Source organism: Dermacentor albipictus, chromosome 4, assembly GCF_038994185.2.
Source record: "Dermacentor albipictus isolate Rhodes 1998 colony chromosome 4, USDA_Dalb.pri_finalv2, whole genome shotgun sequence".
Lineage (NCBI taxonomy): Eukaryota > Metazoa > Arthropoda > Arachnida > Ixodida > Ixodidae > Dermacentor > Dermacentor albipictus.
Genome location: NC_091824.1, coordinates 71915256 through 71934149, shown reverse-complemented (window position 1 = coordinate 71934149; position 18894 = coordinate 71915256). Strand labels below are relative to the sequence as shown.

The 18894-nt window shown below is 44.0% G+C and overlaps 2 long non-coding RNA genes across 3 annotated transcripts in view; both read right to left on the bottom strand.

The window, feature by feature from the left end:
• The window catches only part of LOC135902070 (uncharacterized), a 750038-nt gene that overhangs the window by 366109 nt on the left and 365035 nt on the right, over positions 1–18894 (bottom strand). The window lies entirely within an intron of this gene.
• LOC135902062 (uncharacterized) lies at positions 946–18589 on the bottom strand. 2 transcript variants are annotated; one of them, XR_010564379.2, is made up of 5 exons: positions 18313–18589; positions 7112–7231; positions 5490–5585; positions 3726–3945; positions 946–1055 (listed from the first exon to the last, which is right to left on the bottom strand). It is a non-coding gene; the product is annotated as an uncharacterized lncRNA (long non-coding RNA). The 2 variants fall into 2 exon arrangements; XR_010564378.2 differs by lacking the exon at positions 5490–5585 and having other exon boundaries at positions 18313–18579.

Genomic DNA, 18894 nt, shown 5'->3' with positions numbered 1-18894 from the left:
GTCGTCCAAAGGTAGCGGTGGCATTCTGGATTTGCGCGGCAGCGGCATGGCTGGCTGTGGTGTGGATAGGGTCACTGCGGGGGATTTGATGCGCGTGATTTCCTTCTTGCCTTTCCTTCCCCATGTCAGCCATTGGTCGTTGAGGTCTATAGCTGTGCCGTTGTTTTTATCGTAGGTCCAAGATTGCGCGACATCGGCTTCTTCCACTGAGTCTGTATGCATTGCGCTGGTTTCTTCTTGTCGTTCACTTGACGTCGCGTCTGTCGCGGGTGTTTCTTGGCTCATCTCAAAGTCTGCTTGTCAGCCGCAGCGCCTGCAAGCGCCGAGCCTCCACGTGAGGCAGCTAGCGCTGTCGGCCTCCTTCCACGCGCACCCCCTTATGAAAATTAGTGTTGAATTTTAGTAGATATTCCATTGCCGTCCTATTGCTCAATCAACAAAATTTTTGTTGAAATATCATTGTCCCACTATTGCAGATTTGTTGACCAGCATTGAAAAGTGGCCACCGTGAAACCATTGTAATTTCATTTACCAGTTATTGCCTTGACTTTCTATGGAATTCCCATGGACGAACAATTGTATTTCCATGAAATGTAATGTGGAATACAACATTAAGTTTATGGATTGTAAAGTGGAATGCAACAATAAGTTTATGGATTTTCAAGTGGAATGCAACAATAAGTTTATGGATTTTCAAGTGGAATGCAACATTAAGTTTATGGATTGTAAAGTGGAATGCAATATTAAATTTATGGATTGTAAGGTGCAATGCAACATGAAATTAACTAATGTTGATATTCGCCATTGAGGCATGGCTTGGCCTCGGGACATCTTAAGGTGCATTTTCTAGCTTTCCATTGCAAGGCCTCTTTCCCTGTGGTGTTATGAAAAGAAACAACTTCGTGATTAACGAAAAGCATGTGAATCATTCCTTTTATACAATAGGCCACAAATTTATTGAGCTTCAGGCTCTTTCATTTCTCTTGCCAGTACTGGGGAGATGATGTTCTTTATGTAGGAGAGGCCGGCAGAGGGAAACTTGGAGCATGTGTAGTCTGGAAAAGAAATACAGCATAAGATTACCGGTGCATACAGGATTTTCTAGCTGTCTAATAAAATAATAACAAATTGAAGCCTTATGCTATGTTTAAGTGCAGGCCACACTGCTAGTGTCAGTCATAAAACATCATCACAGAGTAATTTAGCTACGTTGTGTACTTTGAGCCAGGGTCTGCAGTTATCAAGTGTGCACCACAATATTGTAAAGAGCAGAGGCAGAATGAAGATAAACATCTCAGTACTGGCACCAAGCTCTTTGGCATGCATAAAGAACAGGTCAGTGTGTTAGCAGCTATTCATTGGAATTTTATATAATTCATTTGCACGTACAGGTAATCCTCTATAACGAAGCCAGTAAAACCAGCACTTTACTTCGTTGTATAAAAATTTCGTTGAATAAAAATTTGACCTTTTATAAATTCATTTATCCTCACAGCAAATTTCTCTTACCCAAAAGGGTGCGTAAACCTTATCAAATTATCGGGCAATCAGAAAAAATGAATTTCAATGACAAAAACAGTTGAAGCTTCACCCAAAAGTGGAAGCAATGATAGCAACACTAAAGTATCACAGCTATATGAAAGCTAATAAGCGTTGACATACGGCCTTGTTGCTAAGACACACTTATGTGTCCCCGAAATGGTCCGGACAAATTTTGTAGGCACGTGGGGCACAGCTACAGTAAAACATTCGCACAACAATCTGTGTAAAGCATCTTACATTAGAGGGACCCCGAAATGATTTTGATGATTCTGTACAAACATACTGAGCCATTAGAGGATAGGTCCTTCTGATCATTATTTGACACATGTAGGTGCTCCGGTTAAAGCACATAATTTATTATAAGATTTCAAAAATTTACATTGCTGCCGATCACAGCACACCACTCGGCTGAATTTTCAGCCGCATCTAACCATTTGATGTAAACTGTCCTAATGATGCTGGTAGGGCAAGCTATCCGACTGGCCGCCCAGCGCGCTTCATCAATAATTTTTTTAACTTTATGGTGAACCAATGTTGTTCTTAATAGTTGGAATGTTAGTTAATTTGTTTTTATAAAAAGAAAGTAACAGAAAAAGAATGCACAAGAAAAATTTGTCACTACACTTCTGGCGCACAGCAAGTGTCGTCTGCTTGTGTTGCAACGTGCTCCATTTTTACGAGAGCTCCGCAGTCATTGTCGGTCTCAGTCCTTTCGCAAGAAACACGATTCGCCTTTGTTACGTTGAAGGCTGAAAACGTAACTGGCAATGTCAAGCTGCGACACCATGTCCCTCTGCAAGGCAGCAGACGAGCGAAGTGGCTGCAGTGCATCGGACTGTCGATATCGAATCGGCGCCAGGATTTGCACGTTTGCAGCCGTCACTTTACACCGGAGGATTACTAAAAACCACAATAGTGTTTCGCGAGTCCGGTATTTGTGTAAATGCAAGCACAAGGAGACAGGGCCTGGCCGTTTGACTGTGCCGTTTCACAGGATGAGCAGAAGCGCAAACTGCACGGCGCAGCCACCTGATGGCACAGAGCTTGACCAAAAACAGTAACAGTAACAAAGTGTATTCTTCCTTACTGCTGGTGTAAATATTTTGCACGAGCGTAATCGTTAACATGTTTTTGTAAATGCTTAAATTGTTTTACGCCGAGACAGAGCAATATTAGCTCGTTGTTTGGCTGGTTAAGCTCTGCGCCAACAGGTGGCTAGACCGTGCAGACGAATCAGTCCGCTCAGCTGTGGTTACCGGAATGCCAGACACATTCGGCGTTGCGACAGACTGCTAAGAATGCACTCTGCTTCGATAGCTCTCGCTTGGGGTCGACTGCCAAGCAACTGGTGGAGAGGTTGGAGAGGCTTCGCGCACTCGGTCCTAGAGAACTGGAAGTAGACGGCACGACGTGCCATCCTGACGCAGAGCCAGTGAAGGCGGAGCTTAGCCCTGATCACTTGGCAAACGAGTTGAGGAGAAAACGCATGGCTACAGAGGAGGGTAACTTGTAATCGTCAGTGGCTCTCTTAATACGCAAGGCTTCACACAAATTGCGGTGTGAATGATTAACTTTAGCTGTATCTTACGCGTCTACAAAATTTGTCCGAACTGTTTCAGGGGCCCTTTAAGAGAACTTTAGCCAATTACAAGTTACCCACCTCCATAGCCATGCTTTTTCTCCAACTCATTCGCCAGGCTAAGCTCCGCCTTCACTGGCTCTGCATCGTGATGGGACATCCTGTCATCTCCTTCTAGTTGTCTTGAGCCAGCGCACCAAGCCTCTCAAACTTCTCTGCCAGCTGACTGGCAGTTGATCCCAAGCGAGCTGTCGAAGCAGCATGTGTTGCGAGCATTCTGTCGCAATGCCAAGCGTGTTTGGTTTTCTGTTAACCACAGGCAAGATTTGGAGATTTTGATGGATAGGTGGAGGCGTACACTAAATCCTCTCCATGCTACTATTGCTGTGATAAGGAGCTTTTAGCCTAGACGTCCGTGAGTGGCCTGATCGCTCTGTACGGTCCAGCTACCTGGTGGTGTCGAGCTTGACCAGTCAAACTAAAAGCTAATATTGCTGTGCTGGCGCACATCTCTTGCTAAGTAACACACGAGGAGATGCGAATTTTTAAAATAATGTTCCAAGACTAGAATTTGGAGTTGTACCACTAGGACTGACGTACATACCAATCACAGCTCGGATACGAATAGGGTCCAAGGCCTCCTTGAATGGCTGGTTTAAGTGCAAGTTGCTCTTCTCACCCAGGAGCGGTTCGTCCCGTAGCTCCTCAGGGGTGAATACATTCCACAAAAGAGCCCTGGCAAATTTGCCAAGGCCACTTTTGCATGCTCAGCATAGCTTCTCTAGGGTGCCTTGTTCAACACTCACACCGGCCCCAATGTCCACCTGGGAACATGAAAAAAAAAATATCATGTGGGAGCTGTATAGCCCATACCCTTTTGCAGAGTAAGATTCAGAATTTGCTGGCAATGACATACCTAACAAAAAATTAAATTATGCTGTTTTACATGCCATAACCACGATCTGATTATGAGGCAGACTGTAGTGGGGGACTCCTGAATAATCTGGACCACCTGGGGTTTTTAAACATCTGTATCTAAGTACACTGGCACTTTTCCATTTTGTCTTTATTGAAATGCAGCCGCTGTGGCCGGGATTCGATCCCCCGACCTCATGCTTAGCAGCCCAACACCATAGGCACTAAGCAACCACAGCGGGTGACACATCTAGGAACAAATAGCTAAGTTTAAAGGAGAGAAACAATGCGGTAACCTGCAGCAGTTACTGACATGACTTACAGCAGCAAGTTGTTTTTCATCGACTATCATTTTGCTTTATCATTTCTACACTTAAAAAAATACAGATAACTTCCTTTATGCTTTATTTGGCTTATTATCTGTTGGTTTCACATGATTGTGTAACAAAATTGGGCTCCTCAGTTCCCTTTGTCTTTAATTTCATAATGAGGGTCTTGAATCAGGCAGGTTTGATGTCTTCAAATAGCATACAAGAGTTTATTGGTCAGCTGCCTGCTCATAAAGTTCACATATGCGTCACCATTGGCCAAAAGGATGGTCCACATCCAATGGATTGGCATGAATAGAACTGGCTAACACACCCACAGTTACACATAAACAAAATACCCAAGAATCTAGAAGTTGGAACAGTTGCCGCGGTAACGCAATTTGTAGTGAAGAGGTTGTGGGTTCGGCTCCCACCGGAGGCAAGTTTGGTTTTTCTGGCACTTTCATATCCATTTATGATATCTACACACAGCATAAAGGCACAGGAAAAGCTCAAGTGCATACTACTCTGATAAGCACCATAGCCCTCAATATAAGGTGACACTTTTTTGTCATGTAACACCAAAGTGAGCTCCATCAAGTGAAATTGTACAAGCTCATGACAATAAAGTTACTGTCTGGTGATGGTGTAAGTTATCAGTGGCTTAAAAGGATTCGAACGCAAGCTCACTGTTATGAATTCATCGAAGAAAACACGGATGAGAAAGGGAGACAGGACGAGTGCTTTTTGGCAATAGTAAGTACAGGTTCAGACATGGATGCTACACAGCACACATTATATTAGGACTATAAATGACGTTTCTAGCCAGAAACATAAATGCATAATTACAGTGAAGACAGTGACAAGTTTCCTCAGGCATCAACCCTAATGTGTGCTTTCACAGACAAAATTGATATGAAAAATGCAGCCTATCAATGAGAGGTCATCCTGCCTTTTTAAATAAACAGCGATTTCTGATGATGCATTGCTATACCAATGTGCATGTTCCTGCCTTTGACTTGAAGAGACTTGGAGCTTGCAGAGAACAAGTTTAAGGATAGTGCGAAAAATTCATTTTTCTAACAGTACCATTTCATGCATTTATGTTAGCTAGCTAAGACAGAGGATATGATAGATATATGCACCTTTGGGCAAGCAACAAAAGGTCCAACTGTTTGTTTGGCTTGATTTACAACCTTGCCAAGTGCCGTTTTAGGTCGTTTTGACTAATTTGGGTGCTTCTGCAAAATAAATTGGTTACGAAATTATGAAAGCAATCACGTATGGTTCTTTAGTATATCACAACAGACAGGTGCTTTTGGATTGCACCACAGTCAAAATGCAGCCACTGAGCCATGGCAGCCTGTGAAATGAAACTGGAAGTGGATAAATGCACAAGTTACGCAGAATGAAAAAGCGATCACTCGCCACTTTGTTTATCTCATTGTGCTTCTGCTGTCCTTTTCCAAGTTTTTGTGCTAGCGGATGCACGCACATTTTATTTCTTTTCTCTCGTCCTTTGATCTCTTGTTATATATTGAGCCTGTAGTACTAAACACGAGCGTTACTGTGCCATAAGGGTAGTGCAAACTGATTTTATGTTGATTCCTTCAGTACTGGGGTGGTTACGAGCCTCTTCAGTCAAGCAGAGCTGCTAGATTACGTGTATTTAGTAGCATGTCGCTGTCTACTAACGGCCGGCTCATCATCCTTACACAATACTGGGCAGCTCATTCCCACCAACTTACTCGTTTGATATTTACGAGAATCTGTAATTATTATTATTATTTTATTTATTGCATTCTGCCCAATTCTAACTAGACTGGCAAAAGTAGTCGGGTAGCAAATACGTCGGTATCAATGCACTGCCCAATGCTGTGTAAGGGCACCAAGCAGGAAATTAGCAGACAGTGACATGCTGGTAAACACAAGTAATCTAGCAGCCCTGCTTGACTGAAGAGGCTCATAACCACCCTAGCAATGAAGCAATTACCTTAAAACCAGTTTAGACTAACCTCTATTTATTGGCACAGGAGCGCTTGTATCCATGCATTCCGTCTTTGGCGCCAAGAGGCTTCCTGAAGTGAGATGTATTGTACATTTTGAGATCGGTGGAATAGCACTTCAATATCTTTTTTTCTCCCTTTAAGCAAAAAATTATTCTAACAAAGCTTTCTTAGTTTAATAACAACACAATGATCTATCACAAGAGGCAGTGTTTGCATATTTTTCAATTCACTGTTAAATTAGCACACCGTATCAGCTTTCTTGAGTGGTCGTCACATGTGTACACTATTGTACCATATTCCGTCCAAGCATTTTTTTTTCAGCATTGTACAGGTCCTGACCATTTGCCTGATGCAAAATTTAAGCTTTTACTGGAAAAAATCCTAAATACAGGCCATTTTACTGCCTTTCAATAGCCTATAAAAATGTTAGAAATGGCTGATAATCGACGAATGCATTATGGTGTAAAACTTCTTTCTCTTCATTTACCTGAAAAATTTTGTTGTGCTTTCATAGGAAAGGAAGAGTGTTCTTACCAGCGCCTTTTATGACATAGTTTGGCACTTTGTGACCAAGTTCACATGGTAATAACGGAAGCAAAAACCTTTCCGTTGAAAAACATGTTTCATGAAATTAACTTCTTTCTTATTTTGAAGGGTCTTCAACTTTTTCGAAAGCAATGGCAAGTGGTCAAGCATCAAGGTTAGGACAGCTGCTGACTGTATAATGTTGTGGCAACATATGTTTAAAGGCTTCTTACCATAAATGTAATCGTGTTTTTCTGCCATCCGCTTCATATGTTCCACTTCATCTTTTAATTCCCGATTTTCTTCTTGAAGTGCCTTTACCTGAACAGTACAGGTGCTGCATGGGTTGATATCTGAAATAAAAGAAAGCATCTATTCTTTTAAAGACATACAAGAACAATTGGTTTAGCAGTATCACGCGCACGAAAATTATCTGTGGGCAGTGCATTTTCACAGACTGTCATCGAAGTTATCAACATAATGCCTTCTTACAAACACGCCTTAATTCAATATTGCCAATGGTAGTTGACAAACTATAAAAGCACCATTAAATCAGGCCTTTGGCAATACCAGTTATTCGGTTGCTTGATTCCCAACTTATTCAAAGATTAAAACTGGACAACCAGTGATCAGTCAACCTGCATAGTTGTTTGATGAATAATATTCGAATGTTCAGATGTCCCGATATTTTTGTTTACTCCACACCGTTGAACGGTTTCAATGGAAACCTTATTTAAAAATATATAAACACAGACAATGATCCCTTTAGAATAAAAACAGGAACAGCGCAACACAGGGCGAGCGAGTAAAGGGCACAGCACAGAGCGCTGTCCTGTACTCCGTGATGTGCTGTCCCTGTCTTTATTCTAAACATGAACCAACCAGCCCCACTGAACACAATGCTAACAATGATCACTTGCTTCATCATCATCAGCCTGGCTACGCCCACTGTGGGGCAAACGCCTCTCCCATACTTCTCCAACTACCCCGGTCATGTGCTAATTGTGGCCATGTTGTCCCTGCGAACTTCTTACTCTCATCCGCCCACCTAACTTTCTGCTGCTCCCTGCTACGCTTCCTTTCTATTTGAATCCAGTCCGTAACCCTTAATGACGATCAGTTATCTTCCCGCCTCATTACATGCCCTGGCCAGGCCCATTTCTTTCTTGATTTCAACTAAGATGCAGGGTGTCTACCAAGTTGACATTTCCAAATTCCCTGAGTTTTCCAGGTTTTCCCTGAGTGCTTTTGCAAAATTCCCTGAGTGATGCAGAACTATGTTTTATGTCAAGTCGTGCTGAAACCATATCGCCCTATGCTGTCACTCTCTAGTAAGCATATGAAAAAAAATTTAAAGAAAACCGACTTAATCCAATTTGAATACTAAAGAGTAGTGTTTATGTTATTCAAGAAGAGAATATAAGGGAGGGGTTATTAAAGTGCACAGCAAATAAAATGTTTTCGAAAAAATTTTCAAATCGAGTTGGACATTCTCTAGTACAAAGAAAAGGAGATGCATACAGAAGCAAATATTTTCGAATATGAACTATTTTTATCAACTATCAACTGATAGCATGCTCAGTGTCATGCAACTGTCCTGACATACTCTCAGCTCGCGCAAGACGCCTCAGTGTTGTGTTTCACTGCTTTAAAGAGTTTATTTTGGTTTGGATGAGGGACACCTGCATCTCAGCATCAGCCAACAATTTGTTTTTTGAGCGCAGGCTCCTTTATTTATTTATTTATTTATTTATTTACTCTTATACCCACAGCGCCATTTAGGCATTACAGTGGGGGGGTTAATACATCAATGTGAACAGCTTATGGCATCGAATAAACAGCATTATACTATACAATACAACGAAAGAGAAAAAAAGAAGACGAAAAACCGCAAAAATGACATGACAAAAATGGTACATCAGGATATCAATGTCCAGCACGCAGGAAACGGCATCATACAATTAAGTAATAAAGCACTATATAATGATAGCAAACTCTGCAATTACTGTATACTGTAAAATAAAGAAGAAAATTTCAAAGAGCATTTGCAAAACGTTCATTATTAAGTATACTAACTACGGCAGCAGGCAGTCGATTCCATTCTAAAATGGTTTTGGGGAAAAAGGTGCTTTTGAAAAGTTTAGTTTTACAAGTGTATTCCCTAACCTTGAGCTCGTGATCTGTTCGTCTGGATATATAATGTGGCTGAAGAATATACTTATTACGGTCTATTCCAATTTGGCCATAAAATATGCTGTGAAAAAGTTTCAAGCGTAATGCCTGGCTTCTCTTTTCTAAGGTGTCCCATTTTAATGTTTGTTTTGCGCTAGTAATACTAAGGTTTCTGTCATAGTTGCTGATTACGTACCGTGCTGCTATATTCTGAACTCTCTCAAGTTTATCTCAGTCGGTACACGTAGGAGGGTCCCATACGGTACATCCATGTTCTAAAATGGGTCTAACATAGCATTTGTACAGAAGATCACGATCCTGCAGGGGAAAGAGTTTTGTATTGCGCCGTAGAAATCCTAACACTTTGCATGCTTTTGCTGTAATGAAATCAACATGCCTGTGCCAACATATGGACGGTGTGAGGAATACACCCAAGTACTTGTACCCCTGAACAATCTGCAATGGGGAACCGGATAGATAATATACGGCTAATACGGATAATATAAAGAAGCGGTCGCATACTTAATTCCCCGTTCATTCCTCAGTGCGTCGATCCTTTCTGTTCTCGTCCTCCTTTCACCGCGCGTTCGCCTCACGGACCATTTGAAGAATACTCTTGGTCAATTTACAGTCAACGTCCAATTTTACGGACCCCCTAGGGGCCGCGAAAACTTCCGAAAAATCAGGCAGTCCGAAAAAATAAATTCATGTCTTTTACTGTCCTTAAGGGCTACAATCGACACATGTACGCCTAAAAAAGCTCTGAACGCCTGTCAGTGCACTTATTAGGCATATCGGTGCTCCTACTGTGACAGGTGAGGGCGGGTGCACACGTGTAAAATTAAGGAATACATAGAGTGTCCCGCGACAATTGCCCCTTCTTACGCTTGTTACGCTTCAGCGCGTTACACCACTGCATTGAGGCGAAGCAGACTTTCGGGAAAGAGCATTATGCAATGCGCCGTGCTTTCCGAGCTTCGAAGACAAAAATATTGCTGTCAGCGGAGAAATGAAGAAACACGACACCGAACGACAAGAAGCTTAACAGCGAACGTCGAAGCAGCTAGGCCTAGTGTTGCCGCAGTGGTGGTTACGGCTGCCAGCGGATCTCCGTGCGAGAGCACCGGTTCAAGGCGGCGAGGTAATCAAAATAGCAGCGGTGGGGGTTTTCATTAATGCCGTCTCGGACCTGCGATCAGGCAAAACGTTTAGAAAATCGGACGGCGAAGAGTTCTTCCGTCTGAAATTTCAGACGTTATGATACATTTACTCTTTGGGGTACGTGGTGGTTATAGTGTACTAGAACATTATTCTAGTACACTATAGTGGTGGTGCCGCGAAGCCGTCCGAGTTATCGGGAATCCCGAAAGTCGGTCGTTGACTGTACACTGGCAACTCCTCCAGCCGACGACGATTCGTTACGAGTCCTGTCTGTTTCTCGAGCCAGCATTACCGCGACTTTTGACCCTCTAAAAAAATTACAGCTAATTTTCCCTGATAGAAGCACAAATTCCCTGAGTTTTCCCTGAGTTCTTCCAGACTACTCAAAATCCCTGAGAATTCCCGGTTTTCCCGGTTTTCCCGGTTGGTAGACACCCTGAGATGTAATTAACTTGTGCTTGTTCCCTCACCCAACTTGCTCTCTTATCCCCCTTAATGTTACACCCATCATTCTTCTTTCCATAGCTCGTTGCATCGTCCTCAATTTAAGGAGAACCCTTTTCATAAGCCTCCAGGTTTCTGTCCCGTAGATGGGTACTGGTAAGACACAGCTGTTACACACTTTTCTCTTGAGGGATAATGGCAACCTGCTGTTCACGATCTGAAAATGCCTGCCAAACGCACCCCAGCCCATTCTTATTCTTCTGATTGTTTCAGTCTCATGATCCGGATCCACGGTCACTACCTGCCCTAAGTAGATGTATTCCCTTACCGCTTCCAGTACCTCGCTGCTTATCGTAAACTACTGTTCTCTTCCGAGACTGTTAAGCATTAGTTTTCTGCAGATTAATTTTTAGACCCACCCTTCTGCTTTGCCTGTCCAGGTCAGTGAGCATACATTGCAATTGGTCCCCCGAGTTCCTAAGCAAGGCAATATCATCAGCGATTCGCAAGTTACTAAGCTATTCTCCATTAACTCTTATCCCCAATTCTTATGCTGTGTCAAGTCCTGTACATTTGTGAGCCAATTTTTATTTGTATTTACTTATACAGAAAGAAGTGGCGAGCATGGCCAGTACTTTGTAGCGATGCCTTTTCTCGATGCCAATGCCTTTCAGTGCTTTTCGCATTTATGAGTGGCCTCTTTTAAAGCTCCGCCCGATACACAGCCTCGCTTGACCACTCACTAAAGCGAAGAGCACTGAAAGGCATTGTTATCGGGAAAAGGCATGGAGGAAGGAGAGCGTAAGAGAGGCGCCGGCCAACACAGACGTGTTGGAGGTAGTGTGACGGAAGTCGCATGCTGTTTTTCGCAATGCAGCACTGGTAATGGTGCCCCAAATGAAAACCTTGCCATAGCAACCATGCCCCTTAAGCTCTCGCTGCTGTGCTAGGCCTCTGAAAAGTGAAATAAGCTTGTTCGACCCGCGTCTTTCTCGCAGCACATTATGTTAGCAAGACAAGCTGACTTTGAAGCGAGGTGTGTAAGCTTGAAAGATGTTTTGGGTCTGTGAGTGCAAGTGTCAGCAACAGACATACTCAAGTATTTGTGGTGCAGGTCTTTGTCATCTTCTTCAACATGCCCCAGATGGGCACAGGATCGCGTCTGCTTCACTAAAACTGATCAAGAAGTTTCACAGGCATTGTTCTGATGCGCATCAGCAGCACACACTTCTGGCAGCTCATAGCAATGCAAGTTCAAAGCTCGTGCCTAACTGTTCTGGCGAACTGAGTGGAGGCACAAAGGGAGATGGCACACCAACATGGCTGCATTTCCGGCTTCAAAAATGTGGGGTGCGAGACAGGGCTAGTTGGTATTCCATGGTGAAGTACCTAGCGCAAGAGTGGACACTAAAAGGCGACAAGGACAGGCGCTTGTCCTTGTCATCTTTTTAGTGTCTCATTGTCTCATGTCCACCCTTGCGCTAGTCACTTCTTCAAAAATGTGACGTCAAGCCCTCCTACTTTGTTTCTTTCCTCCATGGGAAAAGGCATTGCTACAAAAACCGGCCCATGCTTGTCTTGACTATGTAAGTCTGGTTAAGTACCAACCTAGTTTACATAATGAGCTTATTCGCAACTAGTGATAAATGAGGGTTAGTTATTAAATTTACAAACAACTTTTTTGGTAATAGTGTAATGAACAGCCAGCTATGTCATCTAACCTTTCAATCTCCCTCCTGTACTATATATACAGCTTGTCCCACATAGCTTGAGCCAAAGTTTTCAAAATGAAAGGCACTCCGGATGCAAGTTGAACCAAATTCATAATGTTGGCACTGTTCTAGAGTTACTCAGGCTGTTTTTTTATTTCCCCCTTAACTAACGGATTATTTATGTTTAATTAATCAACTTTTTAAGCATTGGCTGCAGACCCCAAGTGTGAGATGCAAAGTTGTAGAGCATTTACAGAAACCTCTCAATGAATTGTTTCCAACACGGTATATTTCACATGGCCCCTTTTTCCGCGTTCCAAAGAAAGCCCACAACATATGAAAAAATACCACGTGGCGGGGCACTTGTGCACTGTTATTGTGCTGCTCTGATGCGTGCGATGGATGAACAGTGTCGGCTGCAGTGAGACTGGCCCGCAAGAGGGTGTTATGCCTGGTGTAGGTATCCGGGCATGCGGCTGTTATTGCAGGACGGTGCAAATGCATGCTGCTGGCCAAATGTTGCCAAAGCGATAAAGCATCTAAGGCCACAAAAGAGAAAAGATGAAAGCAGCATTTTGATTCTGCTTGAAAGAAGGAAAGGGCGAAGTGCGTGGGAATGATGGAAAGCAATTACCGCTGCTGGAATTTTGCCTTTGTACACAAATGACCTTGTAAAAGTTTTCAAATTGAACGATGATGCTACAACTTTAAACCTTAGGGCTCGAATAACAGCGGATAAGTCGCATGCGGACAAAACTAACTAACGGTAAAAAAACCTTGGCTATATTCAAGGAAGATTACACATGTATTCTTCAGACAACTCTTTCCATACTGGCCCCGTCTGCTCTCCTTCTCGCACTTACTGTCTACCAGACTTTTTTTTTTATCTCGCACCCCACGGATGCACATCACTTTGTTGTCGCAGTATCGGGTGGCCGCGTCTGGCTTCACACTTGTGCACCGTCACCAGCGTGTCAGTCCCCGAGAGAGTGCGCCCACAGGCTATTCCAGTTTACCGGATGTAGATCATACCTTATGTACCTCGTCTGAACCAATTCCAGCGAACTGCAATGTTGGGGGCGAGGACTTACGGAGTCGCCATCTGTCAGAAGCTCCTCCCTTGCGTAGTATGAGATCACGCGGCGCGCTCGTCATAGGTTTCGCTTACAGCACTAAAAAAACCCCACGTGGCGGCCCTCCTCAACATTTATGTAAGTACTCTCACAACGAGGGAAGTTTTTGACTGTCGATATAATAATCTTGGGCAAACTGAAAGCACAGAATTGTTTACAGACGCTATCTCTTTGCCGAATACATATGTACAGTGAGCGCCACTGCACGCGGTCGCCAGGATGGAGTCTCCCTAATTGCGTGAAAGGTAGGCAAATGCTGCGAATAAACTATGCGAAATATGTTCTTATAGTGGGCTGTCTGTGTAACCAAATGGGGCACAACAGAATGAAGCCTCAATGCAGCGATCGCACGGGTTCGCAGCGACCGACTGCACGTCTGCATGCATGTCTGTGAACAATGTTTTGCTTTCGCTGTGAGCGCGTTTTCGCACCGTGCCGTGAGCTTTAGGCTGCAGCATATGAGCATTTTACAGTACAATGGCAATCTTTGTTGCATGGTCGCTATCACAACTGTTCAAAAATAATTTTGTGATAGAGATTTCGACACCTACGGTGACTGTGATGTGCCATCGCAACGATTGAATCTTTTTTTGTCTTCTGAATTCTTGGACGTTCCAATATTATTTCTCAAGTTGCATCGCACTGTATGCTTATCGGTCTTCTCAGCGTGCGATTTCCCTGTGCTTCTTCGTCGTAATCCAGTGCAATAATTCATAACACAAACGTGACCATATGCCATGCCTTTTTTTTAATGTGCTTCTTGCCGCTCCCTTTCCGTTCCAGTGAACTTGCCAGTATCTAGCGTCAACAAGTTCATAGACCAAAACCGTCATGACATTAGCTAGGCAGTGGGCGCGGGCAAGCGTCTCGGTGTGCGTTTTCTGCTACTCACCGAACATCGCGCAGTCCTGACACCATAGCAGAAATCTTCCTCGCACCTGTTTGCTGCATACCGGAGTTGTAGGTGATGGCTGTCTGCCACTTCTAAGTTTTGCGAGTCAAGCTTCATGTGGCTCTTTGTTCTGTGGCTACGTGTGAATAAGGCTGACACCAGGCTCCACTGCGTACGTCCGGCACAACGGCACCGAGCAGCAGCCTACCTTGCTGCACGCTTCCAAAGGCAGCCACTACCTATTAGAGTACTTTCAAATGTTGTCAAGCGGTAAAGCCTCACCACTTAATCAGAACTGTAGCACAGGTGGCACTTTAAACTTTCATTTTCAGCTCGCTTCGGTGCTTCCAATGCAGCCGATGCGGCCACTGTGTCCACGTGACCTCTCATATGTCACGTCACGCCGATGGTGGCATGAGCTTTTCCAGTGGTGGAGCTCGCCCCCAATATCCAGAGCTCCTCAGGCACACATATCCCTGCGTGTTCTCTACAGCAACGCTATTCAGCTGTGACCAACGTTGAGCAGCGGATATGGCTTACTCCAATGAGGAAAGGGAGGATATGGTTTTGGCTCTAGGTGCGTCAAGTGGACATAGAAGGCGTGCACTTTAGCTATTTCCACACTGGCATCCAGGTAAGCATCTGAGCTCAATGATGATTGTGCATCCATATGAAACGCTGAGACAGACTGGGACTTTTACGAAGAAGCAACATAAATCTTCAATCCTGGACGAGGACGTGGAGATAGATACTGTGTCAGTTTTCTTCAGACCCACATGCAAGCGCTCGTAGTGTGGGTGCTGAAGCTGGAGTGCCAAATTCTTCAATGTGAAGAGTACTTAAGAAGAGGCAACCTCATCCATACCACATGCAGCTGCACCAGATGTTGGAGCCCCGCTATTTCAAAAATCGAAAGCACTTTGCAAACTGGATTATAATCAAGGTGGAAGATTATCTTCCGCCGGGCTTTGCCAACAAAACATTGTGGACTGATGAAGCTACCTTCTCATGTAATGCCCACGTGGACATCCACAACACTCACTATTGGAGCAACGAAAACCCTCACTGGGTTTTGAAGACATTACCAATATCAGCGGTCGGTTAACGTGTAGTGTGGAATTTACGGTGGCACTATCATTGGCCCCCTGTTTTTTAATAACATGCTTACAGGCGAAACATATGAATGACATCCTTGATGGGGCGCCTGAGGATTTTCTTTGCCGAGCTCCATTGGCTAGGATATTTGGTATCAGCATGATGGTGCTCATGCACATGGCAGCACCAAAGCTTGCAAATGGCTGCATGAATTATTCCCGCAGCAGTGTATTGGACAGCATGGGCTCATTGCTTGGCCAGCATGGTCGCCAGATTTAACTCCCTTGCTTTCTTTCTCTGGGGCTACATCAAGGATCAAGTATACCGGACATAAACTACAACATCAGAGAACCTAAAAGAAAAAGTAAGACAAGTTTGCAACTCCATCCCTGATACCATGATCAAGAACGGCTTGGAAAATGTGCCTATGAGATGGTGACCTCTTCGAACACGCATTATAATCGAAAGGCACTTTTTGGATTGAAGGTCTGCAAAATCATTCCGGCCCTAACGCCGCCTCCCCGCCCAACCCCATTACACTCCATCGGCAGGCCGCCAGCTCGTGTCCATTTCAAGAATAAAAAAGAAATAAAGCTATCTTCTTGTTCTCTTTCGTCTCCTTAGATGCTTTATCGCTTCGGCACCGCTCAGCCAGCAGCATGCATTTGTGCCGTCATGCGATAAAAGCCGCACGCCCAGATACCTACACCAGACGTAACGCCCTGTCACGGGCCAGTCTCGCTGCAGCCGACGTCGTCATCCATCGCACGCTTGAGAGCAAGCAACACAATAACAATGCACCATTGCCCCGTCACATGGTATTTTTTTATATTTCGCAGGCTTTCTTTGGAATGCGGAAGAAAGGAGCACATGAGATATATCGTGTGAGTGTGTCCTTTTTTGCGGGGGGACTTCGAGAAAGCATTTGATAACATTCCTCATGAACGCCCGTTTCTAAAACTTTCATGCGTTAATTCTTTTGCTTTTGAATGGATTTGTGACTTTCTAACTAACCGCCAGCAATTCGTGCACGCCAATAAACAGTCTTCTGCCTACCTTCCTGTCAGCTTGGGCGTGCCTCAGGGCACGATCCTAGGCCCACTATTATTCCTAATATATATCAATGATTTATCGAGTGATATTTCATCTAACATCACACTTTTTGCAGACGACTGCATGCTACATATATCGTCCAATTAACAACCTGTCTGACATTCACTCCCTTCGGTCTGACTTTCAACGGATCGAAATCTGGTGCAACGAGTAGCTCATGTCACTAAACACAAATAAAACATCACTACTTTCTTTTCATTGCCAGCAATATTACTCATCACTGAATTATTTGATCTATAACTTCGCAATTTCATGTGTAAGTGGGTACAAGTACGTAGGTGTTCATTTGTCATCACATTTAACACGGTCCTTTCATACAATGCACACTACTAATGAAGCTAACCGCGTTCTTGGTTGTTTATATCGTAACCTTTATCTACCACATTCTTCTGTCCTACTTCTCGCCTATCACACAATAATCAGACCAAACTGGAATACACATGTACTGTTTGGGACCCTCACCAAAGTAACCCTAATAAAATGCTAAAATCTGTACAGAACCATGCAGCCAGATTCATTTTCTCAGAATGCTCATACCATTCTAGTCTCATCGAACTAAAATCTCGTGCAAACCTTGGAAGTCTTTCAGCACGCCGCAGAATAGCACGTCTGTGCCTATTGTTCAAGTTTTATCACACGTCACCTTGTACTCCTGCCATCAAGTCAGCACCAATCACGAAACAGCCGTATACCCACCATCTGCTCGAACCACTGTGAATCTTTCTTCATTTTTTGTCAAAACATTGCAAGATTTGAATTACCTTCCCTCTGACGTTGCGCTCCTCTCCAGTAGCACCGACTTCAATACAGTAATAAAAAAAATTGTATATAACACTTAATGCATTTTTAAATAGCCCACCCCTCATGTAAAATCCCTTTACTGGGGCCTTTGCGATATTGTAAATAAATAAATATTACTTCTTTTTCATAAATGCGTGACCATCCACCTGTAGAAGACCGGCAGCTCGAAATACGAATGCCTTACAGTGTGAATGCCCCTGACACGCTTCGGCCTCCGCGGCCCCAACTCACGGGCCGCCCTGCTTCCAGCTTTGATCCTCCCGCACCCCTTGGGTGCCCTGGAGAACCTGCGCCGCCTCTTTTGTTATAATATCAAGTGCTCTTCTGAAGCGTTCGTTTGCCGGTTACATGTCCCCTCCGGGAGCAGTGCTTGTAAAAATTCTCCAATCTCTTGTCGCGACGATAAAAGCGGCCCGCGACTTTTATGCGACACCAGTCAGAACTTTGCTGAAATATCGAGCAGAATGACTGATAAGCGGGCAAGCTGGCACGAATTTGTGGCTAGGCTGTATTACATTGCGCTGCTGGGGCATACGTATGAAAAATGTCAAGGTCTAGCACACAAACTGGTCGCGTCGATCATATTCGCTATGAGATGTTTTTTTTTCCCGTGTCTTAGTGATCAATTGATTGTACGTGCAACACGCTACACCGGCAACCTGGACAGCGCATAAACTTTTCTGAGACAGGTTCCGTGTAACGTGCCTTTAGTTGGGATGCATCATGTAACCACGCAAACGACAACGGACGAGGAAAGAAACACACAGGACAGGCGCGGATGTTTCATCGTCCGTTGTAGTTTTCGCGGTTACATGATGCATTCCAATATCGACCACCAACTAGCTCGCCTCTCCCTGTTAAATATGTTACTTTAGTAGGGACAGCCGTCAAAAAACACGAGATGTACTCACCGAAGGCAAGGAGTACTGCCGGGTCCGGTGGCGCTCCTTCTTTCCAACTGATGAGTTGAATACTTCTTTAATTGACCCCTGCTGCGATATGAGACGGAAGGCCACATCCGTGTCGGCCAAAGCATTCACGGGATACACGTCCCACTTGTTATCGTCAGCTCACTTCGCAAGGACGTGAGACATCTTACGCTCCAGCTGTCCGAGCAAACAAACGCACGTGCCGAGGCCGGAACATAAAATAAAGAACCAACTTGACGGGAGGCAACTAACAAAAATACGTACGAAATGGCGACGGACAAATGCAAACACGACGCAAACGAAAGAGATGGTATCAGTGTTTCCTGCTCACTTTTTAGATATGGCTGTGTTTGGCTTAAAATTATTTTTTTAAAAACTCATAGCAAAAGTTTCAAACAAAACTTTAATAAATGTTTGCGGCCCTGTGAGCCACACACTATTGCCTAATAATATAAAATGCATTTTCCAGACCTACCTCTTGGATACGCTGATCTAACGTTTCACTGTTGAGTCATTGAGCGTCGAGACAGTTGACCGTCTGGCAACGCTTTAGGTTTTCTAACC